The 11,077-nt window shown below is 50.3% G+C and overlaps 1 long non-coding RNA gene across 1 annotated transcript; it reads left to right on the top strand.

The window, feature by feature from the left end:
• The first annotated feature begins 5,665 nt into the window (after positions 1–5,665).
• LOC110149357 (uncharacterized) lies at positions 5,666–10,841 on the top strand. Its single transcript, XR_011490235.1, has 4 exons — positions 5,666–6,005; positions 7,319–9,464; positions 9,648–9,852; positions 10,533–10,841. It is a non-coding gene; the product is annotated as an uncharacterized lncRNA (long non-coding RNA).
• Positions 10,842–11,077: the final 236 nt, after the last annotated feature.

Here is an 11,077-nt window from a genome sequence, read left to right as displayed (position 1 = left end):
GTGCAGTGTAAAATGCACAGCACTTCTGACTGTGAGTCTCAGGGAGTGAAGTCTTAAAGACCCTGGAGGCATCACTTCCAGGAAGAGGTGAAAGGCTTCTGAATGGCCCCGGGTCAGGGCTCTGGGTGGCAGCTAAGACCCGTGAGGAAGGGTTTGCCCTGTTCTTCCCTGCAGCTGGGACCACACCCACCCCCCACCCCCCGGATGTGCCCGGTTGGAGATGCCCAGCAGTGGGGCTGAGCCCCGCGCCCGCAGGCTGGGGCAAAGGTCACGGAGGAGGAAGGCCAGGCGAGAGGAATGGCGAGGGGAGGAACACAGGACCTGTGGTTGGGATACCCACGCCCGGCAGTGGCCTCAGCCCCTCAAGCCAAAGGCAGAGTTCTATTTTTGGCTCCTGTGGGAGTGGGAGACAATGGTCGTCTTGCTTTCCACACGCCTGCAGTCGGCTCGCTGCTCCTCAGCTCCGTGTGGTTGTTCTGGACTCACACAAAACCTCCTCTGAGCCTCGTTTCCACGGGCCACACCACTGGGGGTGTCACACGCCGACCCACCCGGTGGGGTCACATGCTGGGGACTTCACGCCGTCATTGCCAAGTGTGACTGGACTCCAAGGCCGAGTTTCCTGACCCCTAGACCATCCTTCGGGAGCCTGCCCGACACCTGCCTTCGGGTACCCAGTTCCCAGAAGACAGACTCTTCTGGAAAGAAAATAGTTTCCTCTAACGATTAAAAAAAAAAAAAAAGGCAACACTGTCTATAATAACAGAGAACACTCACCTCGGCCTTGCTGTTTCCTTAGGTAACAGAAAGCCACCCTGCCTTCCCAGACCTGGGTCCCTCCCGGCTTACTCATCAATGCATGGAGCTAAGGTGTTTACTTGAGAGTTAATAAGGTAGAGAGCATTTTGCCCTTTGAACAGTCCTCCTCCTTCAGAATTTCATTTCCGTCTGCCACGTTCCTGATACAGGTCAAGGTTGTACCAGAGTTTCAAGAACACAGTGAAGGTGGTTTCTGCCCAAACCAGCAGGATCTTGGGCCAGACCCTGGTGTGAGGTCCTGAAATCATCTCCCCAAGGAAATGGCTTGCCAACGTCATCCTTTTAAGTCAACCAAACAGAAAGCAGTTGCTTGACTCTTTCATCAGTCCTAACCAAGTCATTATTAAACCATAAGTTAGAGGAAAAGAAAGGAAAGTCCAAGAGGATCAGGGTTTTCGCAACACAATGCTCATCAGTTTGGACCATGACCTGTGGAAAGCAGCAGGCCAGTGGCAATGCCTGGTTACCCTTCCTTTCAGTTCCGTTCAGTCGCTCAATCATGTGAGACTCTTTGCAACCCCATGGACTGCAGCACGCCAGGCCTCCCTGTCCATCACCAACTCCTGGAGCTTGCTCAAACTCATGTCCACTGAGTCGGTGAGGCCATCCAACCATCTCATCCTCTGTCATCCCCTTCTCCTCCCACCTTCAATCTTTCCCAGCATCAGGGTCTTTTCTAATGAGTCAGTTCTTCATATCAGGTGGCCAAAGTATTGGAGCTTCAGCTTCAGCATCAGTCCTTCCAATGAATATTCAGGACTGATTTCCTTTAGGATGGACTGGTTGGATCTTCTTGCAGTCCAAGGGACTCTCAAGAGTCTTCTCCAACACCACAGTTCAAAAGCATCAATTCTTCAGCACTCAGCTTTCTTTATAGTCCAACACTCACATCCATACATGATTACTGGAAAAACCATAGCTTTGACTAAATGGACCTTTGTTGGCAAAGTAATGTCTCTACTTTTTAATCAGCATCCCTTTACTGTGTCTCTTTATTCTTCATGACTCTGCCATGGTCTTCATAGTGTTAACTCCCTCTCCACATCCTGAACTTCCAACCACAGGTGGTCAGAGGTTGACTCTCTCCCTCAATAACTCGAGAGCACAGCGCTGTCTTATTCACCTCACGTCGTCCCCACTGGCTGCACCAGAGTTTGCGAAACTCTCCATGAAGTATGTCTGGGGTGAAAGAATGCATTAAACATCCATTACAGCTTAGTTTAATGATGTGGAAAAAAATTAAAGAGCTAACCATGGCTTTCTAAACTTATTTTTTGGCATTGAATACTTTGATTCCAAAAAAACTCTAACCTAAGCCCCCCCAAAATAAATAAAAGCAAATCAGGACACCCAAATAACTTTTCCAGGTCTAACAAATAGAAATGACAGATATACAGTTAAGATTGAATTTCAGAAAAATAAATAACTTCAAAAGGATAAGTATATCACAAATATTGCATGGGGTATACTTATACTAAAATTTGTTTGTTTGTTTGTGGTTTGTCTGATGTTCAGACTTAATGGGGTGCCTTGGATGTAACTGGTGGTCCTCCACTCAGGCCCATGCACACCCAAGGGCGCCCTGGGGCTGTGCAGGCTGGTTGAGGACCCCTTTGTTAGGAAACACTGTCTTTCTCTCACGCTATCGTCCTGTCCTGCGTCTGGAGCTCCTCTCCCTCTGAGCAGGGCCGATGTCTACTTCCCAGCCCCTCTGCCTGCAGTTCAGGTGTCTCCGTGGCCCTGGGCTGTGATGAAAGACTGCTTTAAAAATGCTTTGGTTTCCTGAAGCTTCAGAGAGCTAAGTGTCAGAATCATTGAAGAGGCAGGCAATATTAGTGACAAACAGCAAAGCCAGTTCACACGACCGTTCCGAGCCCAACATAGATTTCTTCACACCTGGTTTTCACCCCGATCCTGACTTGCCCTGAGACCCTGCCGCCTGTTCCGGGAAGGCACATGATGGAGCTGGGGCGGTTCCACTTCCCACTTCTTACCCCCAGCCAGTTCCTTCCCAGGTGGACAGAGGGGCCACCACGTCCAAATCCATCACCCCGGCTCTGCCAGGCGGACACTGGTGGCCTCTGGGAGCCCAGAGCAGAGCTGATCAGGGAAATGGTGCACCTCCCTCTCTTCAGCGCTCCCCTCCCTTAAAAAAACAAAAAACAACGGAGTGAAGGGGCTCCTTGGAGAGTCACGGGAACTCCTGAATGCCTTCTAGAACTAGCTCGCTCTGGAGAGGAAAGAGGGGGACCTCAGTGGCTGCCGCCTGCTGAATTTTGCCTGGCACCTTGAGCCCTCTTCTAGGGTAGCTAGTCCAGCGAGTGGTCTTGGTGCAGGGCAGACAGTCCTCCAGCCCTGGTGTGACCCAGACTCCGCCCCTGGGATGCTCTGCCTTGGGGCCTTGACCCTTGGGGGTCGGAAGGGCAGTTAGAAATGATGCTAAAGGACATCACCGGATGTCCCTCTGCACCTCTTTGGCCCCGTGCTTCCCAAACACGCAGTGCTTTCTGAAAATAGAGACACGGGCACCACTTCTCCTTCCAGGGGAAGGTCACATAGGATCACAGCACCCACTCCCCACCCCCGTGGTGTGTGCAGCGGTCAAAGAAATGGGGGCAGAAGTCATGAGCGTCACTTCTGGGTGGAAACGGCATTAAAATCCAGTTCCTAATTCACCATGCTTCCCCCTTCTGTCACAGGAGCCAGCAGCTTTCCAGGTGGCAGCCACACCATCAGCCTGGGTCCTAGCATGACGACCACTCAGAGAGGAGGCCCAAAGAGCTCCAGGCGGCCTTTTGGAGTAAACGCGAAAGAAACGTTTGTTGCATCAAGCCACTGAGCGGTTGGGGTTGTTTGTTACTGTAGCGTAACCTCTCTGATCCTGACTGATGGCCAGGCGATGTCCCAAACCTCCTGAATGTCAATCACCAAGGGAGCCCACCCTGAGGCATTTTTCCAAGTCTCACTCACAGGCATGATTTTTGAGATCAGCCAGGTTTGGGGACCCCCCACTTCACTCCACACTGACCCCAAGGCATAGCTCTGAGCTGTAGTGACTTGAGTGGCAGCCCCCTAATACATAGCTACACTTGAATCCCTGGAACCTGTGAAGGTTACATTATTTCAAAGAAACATCTTTGTAGATGTAGTTAAGAATCTTGAAAGAGAAGATCACACTGGATTATCCAACAAGTACAGGTGTCCTTATGAGGGGGAGGCGGAGGGAGATTTAAGACAAGGAGAGAGAAGGTCCTGTGAGACAGGCACAGAGTGCTGTGATGCAGCTTCTGCCAAGGAATGCCGGCCACCACCAGAAGCAGGTCAGGCGAGGAATGATTCTCCCCTAGAACCTCGGAAGAGGATGTGGCCCTGGGGACACCGTGACTTTGGACTGCTGGCTTGCAGAGCAGTGAGAGAATGCATGTCTGTTGTTTCAAGCCAGTGAGTCTGTAGCACTTTGTTACAGCTGTCAGTGGACAGACAGTGCCCACGAATCCTCAGGGAGCTTCAGTCTCACAAGGGAAAATGGGCTGCACCAGAGAGGGCCGGGCAGCAGGAGCAAGGCTGCCAGAGCTGGGCTGACTGCTGGGGAGACGAGCTCTGGTGGTGGGCGCGTCTGAGCAGAGGTCTGGGGGGATCTGCCATGCAGCTTAGTAGAGAGGGGGCGGGGTTCAGAAAGGGACTGGGAAAGGTGTGGACCCCAGGATGAGGGCCTGGCAGGTTCTTCAGCCCAGAAGAGCAACCCAGTCGGTGCTGGGGATCCCAAATGGAACAGGAGGGCTGGCAAACTTGGCCTGGAAACCTGAGCTGGCATTCCTTCATAGCAATATTTATAAAGCCAGAATGGTAATTTGAAAAAGTGTCTGATTTCAAAATAAGTCAAAATAGTTAAATTCAAAATTGTATCTTTGCCCTGACCACAACCACAAATATATATACATATATTTGTATGTGTACACACACACACACATTTGTATATGTGCATTTGTGCTAAGTGACTTCAGTTGTCTCCAACTCCTCGTGACCCTATGAACTGTAGCCCACCAGGCTCCTCCATCCTTGGGATTCTCCAGGCAAGAATACTGGAATGAGTTGCTATGCCCTCTTCCAGGGGATCTTCCTGACCCAGAGATCAAACCCGGGCCTCTTACTTCTCCAGTGCTGGGAGGCAGTTTCTTTACTGCTAACGCCACCTGGGAGGCCCATTTGTATTTGTATGTATGTGTTTATATACAGCCACTCATTGGAAAAGACCCTGATGCTGGGAAAGATTGAAGGCAAAAGGAGAAAGGGGTGGTAGGAGATGAGATGGTTGGATAGCATCACTGATTCAATGAACATGAATTTGGGAAAACTCCAGGAGATAGTGAGGGGCAGGGTGCTGCTGTCCATGGGGTCACAAAGAGTCGGACACAACTTAGTGACTGAACAATAAGAGCCACTTGTATTTATAAAAAACAGAGAAAAAGAGACCAAAAATAAGAAAATTGTGGGATAGACGTAGGAATTTTTTTTAATGGTTATTGAAGTTTCAACACTTTAAAAAACAAAAGAAACCCAAGATGACCAATTTGAGGTTAATATAGAATTAATGAGCTACTGAGTGTGTTTTTTTTTTCCCATCAAATATTTACATTTAGTAACTTTGAAAATTATAATTTAGCTTTCATATTAGATTCAGGGATTGGCCATTATCTGTATGTGGAAACATATGTCAAGGTTTGTAAACAAAAATACTGCAATTAAACTTCTGATTATAGAGTGAGTGTTCTTGAGGAAGGGTGAGGTGGTTGGGGACGAGAAACGGTGATAAAATGAATGGTTAAAGAGGGCAGCCTGGGCAGGCCTGTGCATAAGGGAGCAGACGCTCGCTACACTCGACTGCCCTCTAGTGGCCAAAGCCGGAAAGCCAGTCAAGCCTTGCAGAACTGCCTCCTAGACAAGGTTGGGGTCAGAGCGTGGTGGGAGCGCGCAGGAGGAGCCCTCCTGCGCTCCGGTGCGAGGGAAAGCCTCCCAGAGGACACGATGCTTCCACTGAGCCTGGTGATTCTTTATAAGGGGGCCAGTCCAGCTGTTAGGGCCCTGACAGGGGATAAGGAAAGGTATGGCTTGAGCCTATATTGCATCATTCGGGAACGCAAAGCATTTGGTAGGATGGAGAGCAGGCTCTGACAGGATAGGGAAAGGTAAGGCTGGGGAGGGACGGGGAGGGGAGGCTGTGCTTCTGGGAGGGTTTGAAACGCATCATACACAGTGTATGTATGTGTTTATATACAGCCAACTCATTGAAAAAGATCCTGATGCTGGGAAAGATTGAAGGCAAAAGGAGAAACGGGCGGTAGAAGATGAGATGGTAGAAGATGAGATGGCAAGGCGTGCAAGGGTTTGAGCAGGGGTGTGATACAGGGATGAAGGGAGGGAACATCTTCAAGTCTGCCATTTAGACCATCATTCTAGCAAAGTGTGGAACCTGGGCTGGTGGGAGGGGAGTTAGTGGAGGACGAAATGCACACGGAGGGAACCCCCATCTTCAGACAGCTCTTTGCTGTCCACCCGTTCACCTCCTGGGCTCTCTCTCCTACGGACTTGCAGGACTGGAGACGTGGAAAAGTGGCAGAGAACGGAAAGACAGTTAACTTGTGAAGATAAGCACAGGAAACTGGTGACCCAGCAGAAACGGCTCTAGAGCAGCTGTCCCCTACCCTCTTGGCACCAGGGACCAATTTCGGGGAAGACACTTTTTATGCAGACCCAGGGCAGGGGGTGGTGTGAGCCCTGGAATACATCTTCCTAAGAGGGGACTATGGGGGGAGTGGTTTGGGGATGATTCAAGCGCAGTACATTTATTGTGCCCTTTATTTCTATTATTATTACATCAACTCCTCAGATCATCAGGCATGAGGTCCCAGAGTTGGGCACCCCTGCTCTGGACAATGACAGGTGTTATATTAATCTGTTGAGTGCTGTTGAGCCTGAGGATCAGCCTGCTGACTCTGGGTGGGAGCGTTTTGAATCCCACCTTTGATCTCTCCTGGTGCAGAGCTCTTTGTTGCCATGTGGCATCGCTAGGGTTTTAACACTTGCCTTCCGTTACACTCCACTTAATAGGAGTTGCTGTCTGCTTTCTACTGCCTGTTGCCAGCTGATGGTTTTTGTCATTGTTGAGTTGTTATTGTTTAGTCACTAAGTCGTGTCCGACTCTTTTGTGACCCCATGGATATACGCCGCCAGGCTCCTCTGTCCATGGGATTTCCCAGGCAAGAATACAGGAGTGGGTTGCCATTTCCTCCTCCAGGGGACCTTCCTGACTCAGGGCTTGAACCTGCGTCCCCTGCTTGGCTGGCAGATTCTTTCACACTGACCCGCCAGAGAAGCTGGCTGGAGTTGGAGCCTAATTTGGGAGGTGAAGTCAGCTGCCTTTGTGTGTAACATCAACAATTGGCATATTGATTAGGTCACAACCCTAACAACAAAGCACTATTCTCTTCTCATCTTGCAGATGAGGCAGTCAAGGCACAGAGTGGCAGAGGGACTCAGCCACAGTCACACGGCTGAGAGGGCGGAGCCAGAAGTGGGATGCTGGCTCCCGAGGCCCTGCTCTGAACCGCTTGCCCTTCAACTCTCCGTGTGCTGGTCGCCAGGGGCACGCAGAGCCACACTGAGGAGTGTGTTGCCTTTACCTGTCTCTTTTCCTGTTCCCCACCCCTGTTCAACCTGTTTCCCACCCCCTGCAGGCTATTTAATGGCTAAGTGAATCCTAACGAGATATTAACTAGATGCGAAACACCTGTACCTTCTCCCCTGAAACCTTCCCTTCTGCTCCGTGTCCCAATGTGTGCCACAGCATCCGTGTGTGTTTGCAGAAGTTTCATGGGTGCAGACTCCCCTGTGGGATTAGTGGGAGGGCACAGCCTCTGATCTGGGGAAATTTATGTTCAAAGGGAGTTGAGGTGGATGAACTATTCAGTTTGCTGCTTTTGCTCACTATCAGTGTGGTGAGCTAGTGTTTTTTTAAAAGTGTGAGTGGTCGCACATTAGTGAATCATGACCAATTTAGCACGTCTCAGGTCATGCTATATTTAAATTAACAGGGAGGCCTGGTGTGCTGCAGTCCATGGGGTCACAAAGAGTTGGACATGACTGAGCAACTGAACTGAAATTACAGTTTACAGTATCATGTACGTCTCATGTGGTATGGTTAAGTATCGTCTTGGGAAATTTTGTTTTAGCTGTGTGCATCTGTGTATGAAGGTGTGCACACACTTGACTATGATATAAAATATATTCTTTCTTTTAAAAGATTTGTTGATGTGGACCATTTTTAAAGTCTTTATTGAATTTGTTATATCACTTCTGTTGTTTATGTTATTTATTTATTTGTTTTTTGGCCCTGAGGCATGCAGGATCTTAGCTCTCCAACTAGGGATTGAACCCACACCCTCTACTTTGAAAGGTGAAGTTGTAACCGCTGGCTCACCAGGGAAATTCCTAAAATGTGTTTCTTACTGTGAGTTCAAAGAAGTTTAAGAACCATGTATATATTACCAAACATTTTTCTCCTCTGGTTTCACAATGCTTGTTTACAAGAGTTTTACAACCCATGTTTTGCTCAAGTTAATATGAAAGTGAATTCCCATCAGCCAATCTACACTGCATAATGGATTGGAGGCGGGGTGGGGGTGGAGGGAAACTGTTGGGCACAGAGCAGGGTTATGCCCCCTCAGCCTCCAGAAGCTCCCCTCAGATGATAACCAGCACCTCACCGCTTAACTTACCAGAGCCTCATCAAAACTGAGGCCTGTGAGCCCGGTAATTGTTTGAATTAACAGAATTTGTTTGGAGCCAAACTTAAGCTATATTTTCCTAGTGTGTGTTTGTCATTAAAATCTTGGAGTTGATTGCCATTCCCTTCTCCAGAGGATCTTCCCGACCCAGGGACGGGTCTCCTGCATCGTAGGCAGATTCTTTACCTTCCCTGAGCTACAGGGGAGTTCTAATATCCTACTATAAGATCCATATTTTAAAAATCCAGTTGATGAATTTATCATTTAGTCTTCCTCGCCTCTCATCAACCAGTCCTGGTCCGTTTGTAGGACTTCCTCCTTGCGTGCCAGGCAGGCGCAGACCCCCACAGATGAGTGGACAGAGGGTGGTCCAGCCAGCCTGGGTCCAGCAGACCTGTTTTGGCTGCTTCTCGGAGGCCCCTCCCCTGCCCCTGCCCCACCCTGCTAAGCCCCCACCCGGCTAAGCCCCCACCTTGCTGTACCACGGGGCCCTGAAACTGGGTCTTTATTCAGCTAAGACATCCTTCTCCTATAGGGCTCCCAGACCCTGGGGTCACTGGGGTTCTCTGTGCTGAAGCCAGGTAAGTGCTCACACATCTGTCAAAACTGACAGTCCTGACCCACCCTCTGGGCAGGGCAGATCGGTATGGAAGTTAGAACATGAAATCAGACAGCCGGGATGCTCCTCTCAGATCTTCCACTGACGAGATAATGCCTTTGGGCAGGCAGTTCAACCAAACCAATATTCAGCCGCCACACCTGTGAGACGGAGGCTGCTAATGGCACCTGTTTCATCATGTTGCTGGGAGGGTAAAGTGACGTCATAGAGGCAAGGCATTTGAGCCCCACGCTTAGCAAACAGTAAGTGCTCACTGTGTGCTGTCTGTTGTTACCATAACGGTTCTGATTGTTAGGTAGTCTTCCGGGCAGCCTCAGGGTAGCTGTGTGTCTGAGAGCCACACAGGGCCCCTCCCAGTTAATTCCCAATATCTGTTACTCGGTCACCCACTGACTTTCCCACAATAAACCTCTCGCTTCCCACAGAGCCGCGTGTCCTCCACTGCTTTCCCACCTCTTGGCGGCCCACACCCACCTTTCAGCCTCGCTTCCTCCATCCCCAGGCCAGCTTTGAGAGATGCTGGCTCCTGTCTTTCTGTGGTCTGAACATGGCAATGTGGGGTGTGGTTGTGAGAGGCCCTGGGTTCTTGCTCTGCTATGTCCAGTCAGGAAGCATGGCTGTTTGGTTCAGGTAAGTCAGAATGGGCTGGAGAGGGGTCTTGAGTCTGAGACTCTGCCGATAGGGGGGGTCCCGCTGTTCAGGCAAGGCCCCGGGCCGAGTATGTGTGACGAGGGCTCCCAGTTGCAGGGCATCCGGCAGACAGAAGGAACCCTGCCTCAGGGAGGGAGTAGACTGGAGGCAGGTGGTCAGTCCCTGCCATCTCCTGGACTCAAGGGAGCTTGAAAAGGTCAGGGGACCCACTGTGGGAACAGGGCCTCCATAGCGGAACTGAGGTCAACGCCCAGACACATGAACTGGGAAGGTCTTGTTTTTGTGGAAAAACTCGGATGTACACTCAGGGTCACCATCTCTAGAACCCACTTGGGGACCGTCTGTGAGCAGAGGTGCCTAGGGATGTAATGTGGGGTTGACTGGCTGTAGTGGTCTGCGCTGGGCCCCGCTCTGGGGAGCCATGTGGAGACGGCCTCGCTGGCCCCGGGGCTTCCTGCCTCTGGGTGTGAACCAGGAGGGACAGGGTCAGTGCTGGTTTGGCTTCAGGGGGACAGGGAGGCAGAGACCCGGGGAAACAGAGTCACAAGGAGATACTGTGTTATTCAGAGACACGTGTCCCCTGAGCCTCCTTGAGCTCAATTCTGTGAGATGAGAATGGCGATAATCCCAATAACCTAAGCCCTTTTCGTGTGTTACAGAGGTGAACGTAAGAAGTAGTTTGGAGGGGCTTCCCTGGTGGGCCCGTGGTGAAGAATCCTCCTTGTAGTGCAAGGGACCTGAGTTCGATCCCTGGCCCAGGAAGATCCCATATTCTGCGGAACAGCTAAGCTCGTGTGCCCTAACCACTGAGCCTGCTCTCTGCAACCAGAGAAGTCACGGCAACAAGAAGCCTGCACACAGAGAGGAAGTGTGGCCCTGCTCACCTCAACTAGAGAAGGCCCAAGTATAGCAACAAAGGAAGACCCAGCGGAGCCAAGTAAATAAATAAACATCTTTTTAAAAAAAAAGAAAAAGTTTGGAAATAGCCGATCTAATGGTCTAATATTGCCGTTACTGTCCCTCCATAAGAACACAAGGATTTACTACAATTCAGTACAGTGTAAATCGATACAACACATTGGGGGCATTCACAAAGGTCCCCGAAATCAAACGAGGGTTCTGAGCAGCAGTGGCTCTGAGAATGTGCCCAGCTCGGGTGACAGTGAGTATCTGTGAGGGAGATAAGGGAGGAGAGTTACCTGGG

The sequence above is a fragment of the Odocoileus virginianus genome, chromosome 11 (genome assembly GCF_023699985.2).
Source record: "Odocoileus virginianus isolate 20LAN1187 ecotype Illinois chromosome 11, Ovbor_1.2, whole genome shotgun sequence".
NCBI lineage: Eukaryota > Metazoa > Chordata > Mammalia > Artiodactyla > Cervidae > Odocoileus > Odocoileus virginianus.
The sequence above is the reverse complement of the archived record's forward strand: the minus strand, read 5'-3'. Positions and strand labels throughout refer to the sequence as shown.